The 12,623-nt window shown below is 42.9% G+C and overlaps 1 long non-coding RNA gene across 1 annotated transcript in view; it reads left to right on the top strand.

The window, feature by feature from the left end:
• The window catches only part of LOC111736135, an 18,982-nt gene extending 6,632 nt beyond the window's left edge, over positions 1 to 12,350 (top strand). The window contains exons 2-3 of the long non-coding RNA XR_002779084.1: positions 1,523 to 1,632; positions 12,340 to 12,350. This is a non-coding gene — a long non-coding RNA (uncharacterized LOC111736135). The remainder of the gene's footprint in view (positions 1 to 1,522; positions 1,633 to 12,339) is intronic.
• The last annotated feature ends 273 nt before the right edge of the window (positions 12,351 to 12,623 follow it).

Here is a 12,623-nt window from a genome sequence, read left to right as displayed (position 1 = left end):
CCTTAAGACAGGGAGATTATCCTGAACTGTCAAGGTGGGATCACAAGAGTCCTTAAAAGGAAGAGAGAGGCTAAAGAGGCAAGTGACAGAAACAGGCATTGTGATGTGATGTGATGGGGTATAATAAAAATTTTGCTAGCTTTGAAGCGAGAATGGGACTCTGAGCCATAGAATGCTGGTTGCCTCTAAAAGCTGGAAAAGGCAAGGAAACAGATTCTCCCTTCCAGAAATGAATGAAGTCATGTTGACAACCTGGTTTTAGCTCAGTGAGGTGAGTGTCAGACTCCATCCTACAGAAATATAAAATAATAAATTTGTGTTGTTTGAAGCCACTAAGTCTGTGGTAATTTGATATAGTAGCAATAGGAAACTAACACTATAATGAGCCAAATATCAATATTTTAAATGAAGACAGGATCAGGAGACTCTAGGCTCCTGGCAGGGGATACATAGATATGCATGTTGGGATCTTGCATGTCTGAAAATGTTTTCATTCTACTCTCCCTTTGGTTGTTAGTTTGCTGGAAATGCAATTCTAGATAGAAAGACATGTCCCTCAGAATTGTCTTCTAGCTTCTATGGATATGGTTGAAAAATCTGAGTCCATTCCAATTCCCTTTTCTTTGCAAGTGACATTTTTTTTTGTCTCTAAAAGCTCTCAGGATTTCGTTTTTTATCTCTAGTGTTTTAAAATTTCACAATGAAGTAGTTTTGTAGAGGTCCTTTTCTGTTCATGTCTGGATGATCTTAAGCATGTCTCAGTACTGGGAAAATTTCTTGTAGTATTTCTTCGCTTATTTTTTCCCCTCCATATTCTCCGTTTTTCTTTTTCTGATACTCCTATTAGTCATATGTTGGAACTTCTCAACTGACCTTCGAATTTTTTATTTTTTTCCTCTCCCATTTTCGCACTATTTGTCTTTATGTTCTACTTTTGGGAGATTTCTACAACTTTATTTTTCAACTTTTATATTGACTTTAAGGAGTTATCCTTTTAAATTATTTAAAAGGATAATTTCTGAATGTTTTCTTTAATATTGTTTCATTTTTGTTATATGGATACAACATATTCTCATCTCTCTGGAAATAATTTTTGTATTGCTTTTTATTTTGTAAGTTTTCATCTGCTTCCTGCATGGTTTCTGTTTCTTTGATTTCTTCCTTCCTTCTTTCCTTCCTTCCTTCCTTCTTTTTCTGGTTTTCTGTTTGGTCTCTATCTTCAAGTTGGAGACTTTCTGTATAAATGCAATGATCCTTGCTGTCTATTCATATTTAAAAGTGTGTTACCAGGAAATTATTTGACAGCTCCATAGGAAAGCTGTCAACTAGTGGGTCTAATGGAAGGTAATCAGATGAGGACCTAGCTACTTCATTAGATGTCCAGTGTCAGTATATATAGACTTTTCTCTTGAGCCAGTTTCTCTAGGGAGGGATTCTCCAATTCCTTCTCTGAGGGTATAAACCTGACTTCCATAATGCTGAGAATGGAGTAGGGGAGGAGAGCTAGAGTCCTGCACTTCAGAATACAGTAAGTCCTCACTTAACATCATTGATATGTTCTGTGACTTTATGCAAAATGATGTATAATGAAACCAATTTTACTATAGGCTAATTGATAAAAATAAGAGTTATGTCCCAACGGCATCACATCAACATTGTAACAAAACAACGTTGAATGGAATAAGGTTATTTAAAAACCTGCTGTATGGACCGTTATCACTTTTTCCAGTAAAATACTTGTAGTAAGTTGTTTTATGGCCCTTAAAAAACATGTCCATGTTGTAATTCCTGGAACCCGTTAATGTGAACATATTCGGAAAAAGGATCTTTTTAGATGTAATCAAGATAAGGATCTTGAGATGAAGTCATCCTGGATTATCAAGGCGGGTTCTAAATTCAATGACAAGTGTCCTATATATAAGTGACATACCGAAGAGAGACAGAGAAAAGGAGAGGTCCATGCGAAGATAGTAGAAACTGGAGTTTTGCAGCCACAAGCCAAGGAATACCTGAAGTCACTAGAATGTGGAAGAGGCAAGGAAGGATTATTCTCCCTAGAGCTTCAGGAGGGAGCACAGCCCTGCCAACACTTTTAGGCCTCTAGAGCTCTGAGAGGATAAATTTCTTTTGTTTTAAGCCACTTAATTTGTAGTAATTTGTTACAGCATCCCTAGGAAACTTGTATAGCACCTGGCCTGTTATCCCAGGGGCCCTTTGGTTCAACCTTTCTTGAGAATAAAGCTCTAGTCTTTTGTTGGGGTAGAGACAGGGTTATTGAGGTCTGAGAGGAGACCCAACGGTCTAATTGCTCCTACTAGAGACTTTTGAAATCAGTCTTCTAGTTTTCAGCCTCACCCCTCATTCCTATCTTCAGTGGTACTTGGCATTTTCAGTGCTCAATTCTCACTGAGGTTCTGTGATGTGAATTGTCTCACTTTTTGTTGATATACTCCTTCCAACTTGTGGGCTTAAAATGATGCTTTTTAAAGTAAAAATTAATTGCCACTTATCCGTCAGCTTTCCAGCTTCCAAAATTTTAATGACATCGCTCATCTATCAATTCTTCCATTCTCTTTCTTTTTGTAAGTTTTTGCCTTTAAAAATATCTTTAACTCTCGTTTAGTGGTATGGGAACAGTAAATGTGTACATTCAATTACTTTGTTTAATTAGGCGATTCATATTCTTAATGTGATCAGATGATTAATATTCTTAGTTTTGATTATTTGAGTTTGACTACTATAAGGAAGGTCACATACTTTCCAGTTTGCTACAGGCCTCACTGCTCCCTGCAGTGCTACACTTGGTTTGATTTGCACATTTATGGTTCCCATCTGGCTTCCTTATATAGACTTTTACATTCGTTATCACTGGTTCAGGTACCCTCCAGAGATCAGAACTTTAGAGAATCATAGAGAAGCGGGCTACATGGCAAAACAACTAATTTTTCCTACTTAAAAAATCCTGGAATTGGGCTAGAGAAGTAGAAAAAAAATCAGAGTTAGAAAATTGGGACAGGAGAGGAGGGACTTAAGGATGGCTTATAAGTTATCTTGATTGGCATCGAATTATATTACTTAGATCCATCTGTTCTTCCCCATTAAAACTAACTTCCTGGGCCAGGTTGGCCTGGAATGCTCTTTTGGAAGGAGAGATCATGATACTGAATCAATGGCTTGGTTTTTTAGATTTAAGAAACATAATAAATGAACAAACAAAACAAGAATAAACTCACAGATGAGAGCAAACCGATGGTTGTCAAATGGGAGGAAGGTTGGGGAGATGGGCGAAAAAGGGGAAGGGATTAAGAAGTACAAACTTTCAGTTACAAAGTAGTCACAGGGATATAAAGTAGAGCATAGAGAATATAGTCAATAATATTGTAATAAACAAATAAAATATATATATTTATATATATAAATATATAAATATAAATATAAATATAAATATAAATAATATAAATATAAATATAAATATAAATATAAATATAAATATAAATATAAATATAAATATAAATATATATAGTACCAGGGGAGTACTTGACTTATTGGGGGAAACACTGCATAAGTTATATAAATGTCTAACCACTATATTGTACACCTGAAACTAATATAATATTGACTGTTAACTCTCATTGAAAAAAAAAGTCAATGGTTTGGGAATCCTGTTTTTGGAATTGGCCTTTCCCAGCTGGGAGACCGGAATACATTCTGAGCTCCTCAGCAATCCCCACACCATCTACCTCCAATATTGAAGAGTGGAGGCATCTTTCAGCTACAGAAGAAACAAAAAGCAGTACGAGGGATTCTGGGAGGAGCCAGAGCTGCAGACATGGTTGAGGACAAGATCTTAGCTCACAGCTCTGTGGCAGGGCTTTGGAGGAAATACTGAGCAGGTGCTGCGTATAGGGAAGGGGAGAGAGAGGTGGAATGGGCTACAGTTCTCCAGGGAGGGCCAGTAAGCACTGGTGACATATTCAACTTCTCTTCCTTCCCCCACTCCTCTCCCTCTCCCTAAAGCCCCAGGGGCTCCAGCCAGACCTTTATACAGTGAATTTCTGACCAGTGGGGGTTGTTGGTTGGATTGAGTTGAATGGCTGCATCTCAACAATATCTGTCTGCTCAGGAGGCTGGGATCCAGAGAAACATGGTCCAGTGTTTCAGCTGTAACTCCTCTCTCCAGATCAGCCAGGAGCAGCCACCTGCCAGTGCACCCACGGTGCTGGTGTTAGGTAAGTTGAACTGAGGGGAAAAGCAGAACCTGACTGCCCCAGGGCCCTGCCATCTCCACCTCTTCTCCCCCACTCTCCCCTCTCCTGCCCTTTGCTTGCCATCCCCCAGGAAGCTGCAGACACAATCAGCAACTTTTATTTTTTTATTTTTTTATTGGATAAAAAGGCACTTTAGGGCTTTTATGGAGGAGTCTGAGGCCCATTAAGACATAAATTAAATCTTTGTAGGAACAGCCAGAGAGGAGGTTCCCTGTGTGAGGAAGGCCCCTCACCAGCTCAGCTTCCCCCAGCCCCAGGCTTCCACCAGCCTTGGGCCTCACCTCCCTTCCTCTCTTTCCCCAGGATCAAAGTGCATCTCAGCAGCTGAAAGAAAATTAATCAGTGCTGGCATTAAGTAGGTTATAGGGCAGGCCTAGAGTAGGGTAGGAGAGGGAACAGAAGCAAGTGAGAGAGTAGAAGAGAGAGGGGAGAGGTAGAGGAAGAGAAGGGGGTTCACTCTGCCAGATACTCGCCATACTGTTTTATTCAACCCTCTCACCAAGTGTAGAAATGGAACTATGATTGTTACTCCCATTTTACAGATAGGGAAAACTGAGTTTCTGAGAAGTTAAGTAATATGACTAAGGTCATGCTACTAATGTCAGCTGGGATTTGAACTTCCTTTTAGAGGACTGGGGAGGAGAAAAAGGAGAGAGAGACCCACACACACATTGTTCTCCTTCCCTCCATTCCCTCTATCCACCCCCACAGCATCTCTCCAGTCAGTTTAGGACCCCGAAAGTCCTTCTAACTGTACTTTCCTGTGTCTGGTCACTCTTGAGGGTCCCACAGAGAAGGTGTGCTTTATTTGAGTTGGGGGCACCAGGGTACTTATGGCACCCATGGAGGGGTGAGAGTGGGGAGACCATTAGCCACTCTACCCAATTAACCTGTTGGGAATGGTGCCAGGCCAAAGGCTTTGGCCATTTGGGTTTGAACAAACGTGAAGAGGCAAAAACTGAAAGGGCCTTGGGTCTAGCAGACTCCACAGTGAGGGAGCTGGGGCCAGTGGGGGAGGACGTGATGGTGGGGGAGGGCGTCTTTCAGAGAGCTGCTGGGCTCCCCTTGCTTTCCTCATACTTGTTTGGGTGCTGACCTGTCACTCATTCACTGACTCAACAAATGTTTATTCAGCACCTGCCGTGCTGCTGGTGGGGGGCTAAGTGCTCCAGTTAAGGAGCAATAAGAATGAGAATAATGCCATATTCATCTTTCTAAGAAGCACATTTCCTCCACAATTTTAACATTTCTGAAATCAGAATATATCTTACAAGGCAGCGAAGGTTAGTTGTCTTTGGTGGTATTTTATTTTTCTTAGAGGCACATAAAGTCATGATGCATCCAAACCATGACAGTCTAGATCTGATGAAATTTTGTAATAGCTATGCTTACAGTGCTTTCTACATGCTAGACACTGTTCTAGCTTCTCTACGTGTATTAACACATTGGGTCTTCCCAACCATCCCTGAAGGAGAAATTCTTACTGTTTCCACGATAGAGTTGGGAAAACTGAGGCACAGAGAGGCGAATTCTCATTTCCCCCTCAAGGAGTGGGACGGCCCCATGGGCTGCCTTGGAAACACCAATTCCAGGCTCGTAACTGCAGCAGAGCTATGTGGAGGGGGACAAAGAAAATGTTGGAGGGGCCCACTCTGGAAACCTCCCTCCCAGACCCTCTCTTGTAGCTGAAGGGTCCTTTTCTCTCCCTGCCTCCCATTTGCCTCCCCATTCCTCTCTCTTCCTTGTGTGGTACACAGTGATTAATCACGGAAGCAGCTGTCATTCCTATCAGCCCAACAGCTATCAGCTCAGTCCAGGCCACGGGAAAGGGAAGGATGGGGTGGGGAGTGGTGATGGGAGGTGGGGAGCCACAGAGAGACTCGGATTGCTGGAGACAGAGAGCCTCATCATACCTGGCCTCTCCTGCAGCAGACACATGAATCATTCTCCACTTTTTCCTGGTCTGCTGATGGCAAAGGTTTACAGTAGGGAGAAAAGTTACCAGAAAAGGGAGAGAAGTTACCAGAAATCCTTGCCCCCTTTACCATCCATACTCCAAAGCAAGCCAAAAGCCAGGTTGGGAGGCAGAGGGCCTGGGGTGTTACTCCCTACTTTCACTAAGCGTGTGACCTGGGTAAATCTCTGTGCCGCCCTAGGCCTCAGTTTCTCTATCTGGACAGTGGGGTTAATTCTACATAGGAAACCCTGTATGAGGAGGGGGGTGCCTAAGAAATTCCAATTCTTCTGGCCTTTGTACTCTCATGTCCTCATTCTCCTGACTACGCCCCTCCCCCACCCAGTTCGGTCCTAGCCCTTCCTCAGCCTGACTCTGCCAAGTGCTGGGAAATGAAGACCTCACTTGCCAAGAGGAGCTGGGAGGGGTGCTATGGGCCCTGCCAGCAGCCTGGAGTTGTCAGGCTGGCTGTCTTCTTTTGCGGGTGCTGGCGGTAATTAATTAATCAACCCATCCAGAGGCCCAGGCAGCCTGGGCAGCATCTTCCTGACACAGCAGAGACTGCAGCACCTCCAACCAGGGTAGGGCCTGGGAGGCTCTGTCAACCTCTCCCACACAGACATTGGGTCCTACATCTGTGAGGGGGTTGGGGGAGGGGGGTGGTATGTGTATGGAATGTCCTCTTTTCAAGCCTGGTGTGTCTCATACTTGTTCACTCATTCAACAAACACTATTGAGCACCTGCTGTATGTCTTGCATCAGTGTTCCTGAAAGCAGAGCCTGAGACAGGGATTCAGACACACATAGTTCATTAGAGGGTACTTGCTTTTTAGGAACCCCTTGTAGAGAAGGGAGCCGTCTTAGTTTGCTTAAGCTGCTACACAGAATACCGTAAGACTGAGTGGCTTAAACAACAGACATATTTCTCACAATTCTGGATGCTGGGAAATCCAAGATCAAGGTGCTGACCAATTTAATTTCTAATGATAAAACCTCTTTTTGGCTTGCAGATGTCTGCCTTCTTGCTATGTGCTCACATGGCCTTTCCTTGGTGCATGCTCGTGGACAGAGGAAGATATCTCTCTCTTCTTAGAAGGGCATAAATCCCATTATGAGGGCCCCACCCTCATGGTTTAATCTAAACCTAATTACCTCCCAAGGACCCCTACTTCCAAATACCATCACATTGAGGATTAGGCCTTCTGCATGTGAATTTGCAGGGGACACAAATACTCATTCTATAACAAGAGCTGAGCAAGGATGGTGGTCTCAGCTGACATCTAACCTTGGCCTGATCTGAGAGAGCTCTGGAGCATAAACCACCTGCAAAGTCATCTGTCACTCTGAGAGGAGGGCAGCCCTTTTCACACCCCCCCCCCACACCAATTGATTATTGGCTGTGGGCTATGGGAGGGTGGGTCACCTCCAGGACAAGGTGCTTCTCATCAGTAGAGGCAGCTGGGACCCATTAGTAGGCACAGCAGCTGAGGGATGGTGAATCTGCCCAGGTGCAAGGGATCTGGGCAAGGAATCAATAGATTCTGCTATACCAGTGATTCTCAAAGTGTGGTCTCTGGACCAGAAGTATCAGCATCATCTTGGAAATTTAAATTATCAAGTTCTGTCCCAGAGACCCTACAGAAACTCTGGGGGTGGGGTCCGGCAAGCTCTGTTTTCAACAGTCCTCAGTAATTCTGATCCGTGCTTACTTTGGAGAACACTGAACTACATGGTGAGCGATGCAGTCACTGTTCCAGTGCTCATGGAACTTCAAGTCCAGTGTGGCCAGACCAGCAGGATGTACATGGGTCTGTCTGTGGGTTAGTAGACCCAGGTCAGCTTCTTTGACCAGAGTTTCCGGCAGTGGTGATACTCCCCACCATCCCCCTACAAACCTTGGTGCTCATGGTCCTCCATAGCCTAGGATGCCCCTCGACACACCCATTGTATGGTGCCCTTCCTTCTTTACCCCACCATGACACCACTATAAGAGGAGGGCATTCATATTCGACCAACATCTATCCAGTGTCTTCTGGGCTCTCTCTCATAACCTATCTTATTTGATCTCTCCCTACGGCATCCTATGTTGTAGACATTTAGTATTCCTACTTTATAGCTGAGAAAACTGTGGCTCAGATTAACTTGCCTAAAGTGATACTAATAATAAGAGGACAAGAACTTGGGCCTTTCAATTTCAAGCTCAGTGTGTATTCAGCTATAAACAACTTTGGCAGAAGTCAGAATAGTGGTTGTTCTTGAGGTGGGGGTACACAGGGGTCTTCTGCGGCCCTGGAAGGTCCATATCTTGATTTTGGTGGTGGTAACACCCATGTATGAATAGATAAAAAAAATCACTGAACTTTACACTTAAGACATGCATTTTATTGAATGTAAATTGTATCTCATCTTAAATAAAGCAAAAAAAAAAAAAAAAAGCCCTACACAGTCACAAAAAGATAAAACACTATATAATTTTGCTCATATGAGGTATCAGGAATAGTCAAACTCATAGAAACAGAAAACAGAATGGTGGTTGACAGGGTCTGGGCAAAGGGGAAAAGGGAACTTGTTGGTTAATTGGGTAGAGTTTCAGTTTTGCAAGATGAAAAAGTTCTAGAGACCATTTGCATAATTATGTGAAAATAGTTAACACTACTGAATTGTACACACAAAGTGATTAAGATGGTAAATTTTACATTATGTGTATTTTATCACAATTTTTTAAAATATTAAAAAATAAAGCCCTCACAATTTTATGTTGAGATGTTCCATGGAGTTGAGACATGAGAGGATAAATGGTTGGCCTATAATGGTACTGACCAGGGGTTTGCCATCTGAATGAACTGGCTAGAACTTTGGAACCCTGAGGTCAGAGAAGGTAAGCCTGCCCATTTGGTTCTTGAACTTTCTCCTACAGCATCGCTGCTATGTGGTTTTTAACCTGTGCTTAAACACCTAGTGACAGGGAGCTCACTCCATCCACACTTATGACACAACTAATGCAAGATAAGGCTGGACACTGAGAAGATGCAGACATGCACAAAGAATGTCTGTCCTTTGCATAGCTCTATTAGAAAGTCTGTACTTGTATGAGGCCCATACCTCTGTCCTTTGGTCCCTGTTCCAGATCTTAGGCTGTGTGAAATGAGGGATACCTTGTACAGGACTGTCCTGTGGGGATTTTGTTTGCTTATTTGTTTTGGTTTGTTTTCGACTCTATGCATTTTACACTTGATTTTTTCTCTACTATCCACATGCTTCCAGTGTCAGCCATATGGACTCTGCCCCTCTGCCTCTTTATGTCCGATTGCTGGGTGAGTCAGCCAAGTGGATGGTGGAAATATTCCTGAATGTCGGTCCTGTTTCAGGATGGCTAGCAATCATGCAACTATAACATGGAAGTGACTGTGAATCCAATAAACATATCCACTAAACCCAACCCGAAAGGGTCCCTAACTTAGTTTCCCTTCAACGCTCACAGCCACTCTGGTACCACCCAACATGAGAGAAAGTGTGATGAAGGGAAAGTCAGAGTGGAAAGGGACAGGGATCTTAACTAATTAGGGTTAAAATATTTACAAAGCCATATGACCATGTAAACATTTTTGCCAAGTCCTCTCTGTGGATCTCGCCAATTTAAGCGAGGGGCCCTGAAGCAGATGCTACATCAGCTCCATGAATTCTTCTTTCCCTGCAGCCTCTAAGTCCCTAGAGGGCAGGGCAGCCCTGCAGCCTTTTGAGGACCCTGACCATCCTTACTCCTGTCTCTACCCCATGCTTCCCTTTTGCTGATTACGCATGGCTGGTACCTTCAACAGTTCATCAAAGACAGGTCCCTGGTTCCTCCCTGACCTGGAGGCAGTTTGTCTACATCCCTTTAAAAGAGTCCAGAACTGAATTGCAGGCTGCTGATGCCACCTGCCAGAGCAGGACATCCACGTCTGCACATTCACTGATTACCTCACATGGCTTTGGGGCTAGGGTGTCACAACCAGGCACTGCCTCATCATTCATTCAAGGATTAATGCAGCAACTATTTCTGAGTGCTTCATCTATGCCAGGCCCTGGGGTAGGTTCTGGAGATCCAGAGACAAGACAGGAGGGCTTCTGCCCTCGGAAAACGTGTACCCTCTACTTACAGAGCTGCATTTGTAAAGTTATGACACCCACCCCATCCTGTTCCCAGGAAGTTAGCTTTTAGCCCCAGTTGCAGGGCCTTCCACAGATCCTTGACTCAATTTAATCTTATTAGATTTGCTCCACTTGGCCATTCTGCCAAAATCATTTTGGATCTTGCTTCTGTCATGCCCTGTCTTTCCTCTCCCTCCCGGCTTCATGTCATCTGTGAATGTGATAAGACTGCCTGTTATGTCTTCATTGCACTCTGGGATAACAGTGTTTGACTGCCCAGGACAAGGACAGAGCCTGGAGGCAATAGAAGTTTCCCTCCAGGTGGATATATATTCCTTAATCGGCACCCTTTGGGTACAGTGGTTCAATTCAACTAATTATGCGGTCACCCAGCCGCATTTGTTCATCTTGTTCACAAGGACATCATAAGATGCCTTGTCACATTCCTCAGTGAAGTCCAGGCACACCATGTCTGACACGGCTTCCTTTCTGTCATTCTAGCAACCCTGTAAAGAAGAGTTCTGTTCCCCAGCCTCCGATGTCACACTTTAAAAAAGAAAACTTTCTACTCAAGCATGCATTCAGAAAAGGCCCCACATCGTAAGTGGACAGCTTGATCACTTCACAAGAAACACACCATGTAATTAGCACCCAGACCAAGAAATAACAATACTGGCCCCAATTTCTCCTTCTGGTCACTTCCTTCTGCCAAGAGTGACCTTCTCATGACTTCTAACATCATAGATTAGCTTCTCTCATTTTTGAACTTTGTATAAATGGACTCATAGAGGTTGTATTCTTTTGTATCTGGCTTTTTTGCCCAATGTTATACGTGAGATCCGTCCATGTTGTATGTAGCTATAGATGTTCATTCTCATGGTTGCACAATATTCTATTACATGAATCTAGCACAATTTATTTATCCATTCTATTGTTGATGATTAGAGTTGCTTCCAGTTGGGGTAATTATGAGTAGTGCAGCTATGAGCATTCTGCTATTTATAATTTGGTGCACATATGTGCTCATATTTTGAGTCTGTCTTTAGGAATGGAGTCTCTGGGTCATAATGTATGCATTTTGTAGATTTTGCCAAACAGTTTTGGAAAGTAGTTGTACCATTTTATACTCCCACCAGAAATATATGAACATCCTCACCAATGTTTGGTTATTGTCGATCTTTTTTTCCCTTCTGTGGGTGTGAAGTGGTATCTCATTGAATTTGCATTTCCCTGATGACTAATGATGTGGAGCACCTTTTTATGTGCTTATCGGCCATTTGGATGGCCTCTTTTGTGAAGTGTCTGTTTAAATCTTTTGCTCATTTTTCTATTGGGTTGTCTGCCTTTTTCTTATTGATTTCTAGTAGTTTCCTTTTTATATTCTGGATGTACACTGACTCTGCTCTTAACCTCAGCCAATTATTTTTGCAAATGAGTTTATTTGATCCCAGGAGACAACCGAGAGGGAATGAGCATCCCGCTAGTGAGAAGCCATGTCACGGAGGGGCTGGTGACTCCACTTGTCATTGTTTGTAATCGGGCTGCCATGTTGCTGTTAAAAAGTGGTGAGGCTGCACAGCAAATGAAAGGATCCAGAAACCACACATTGAAGGGAACAGAGTGGAAGGGGAACCCCCACTAGCCATGGTGGAAAACTTTAAGGTTACTTGTCAGAAACTCTGAGCTTGAGCCTTGGCCTTACTACTTCAGAGTGTGTGATCTTGAATAAGTCATTTAGCCTTTCTAAGCATCTGTTCTCTCCTCAGGGAAATAAAGATAATAATACCCATTTCACAGGGTTTTCTGAGGTTAAATAAGAAAGAAGTTTATTAAATGTAATATTCCATGCAAATGTCATATATGCCTTGGAGTTGGGAGGAAGCCATGAGTCTGGCTTAATATAGTAGCTGCTCAATAAATATGCATTGTGAGATGCCTCATGTATATTAGGTTGGCAATCTGATGGTAAAGAGGCTTTGATGTCAGATTACTTAGGTTCATATGCCAGTTCGGCCATTTACTAGCAATGTGTCATTGGGTAAGTTAATTACCAGCTTTGTGCTTTAGTTCTCTTGCCTTTAAAATAGGGATAGGATAGTACCTAACCACTCAGCATCAATGTGTGAATTAAATGAGATAATTTATGCAAAGACCCATACCAGGCGTATAGAAGGCACACGGATATTAACTATTACTGTTATAATCAGGAGCTTACATGTCATCTCACATGTTCATCCTAATGAAGCAGGGTGTGTGTTATTGTGTCCATT

The sequence above is a fragment of the Pteropus vampyrus genome, unplaced genomic scaffold (genome assembly GCF_000151845.1).
Source record: "Pteropus vampyrus isolate Shadow unplaced genomic scaffold, Pvam_2.0 Scaffold18, whole genome shotgun sequence".
Lineage (NCBI taxonomy): Eukaryota > Metazoa > Chordata > Mammalia > Chiroptera > Pteropodidae > Pteropus > Pteropus vampyrus.
The sequence above is the reverse complement of the archived record's forward strand: the minus strand, read 5'-3'. Positions and strand labels throughout refer to the sequence as shown.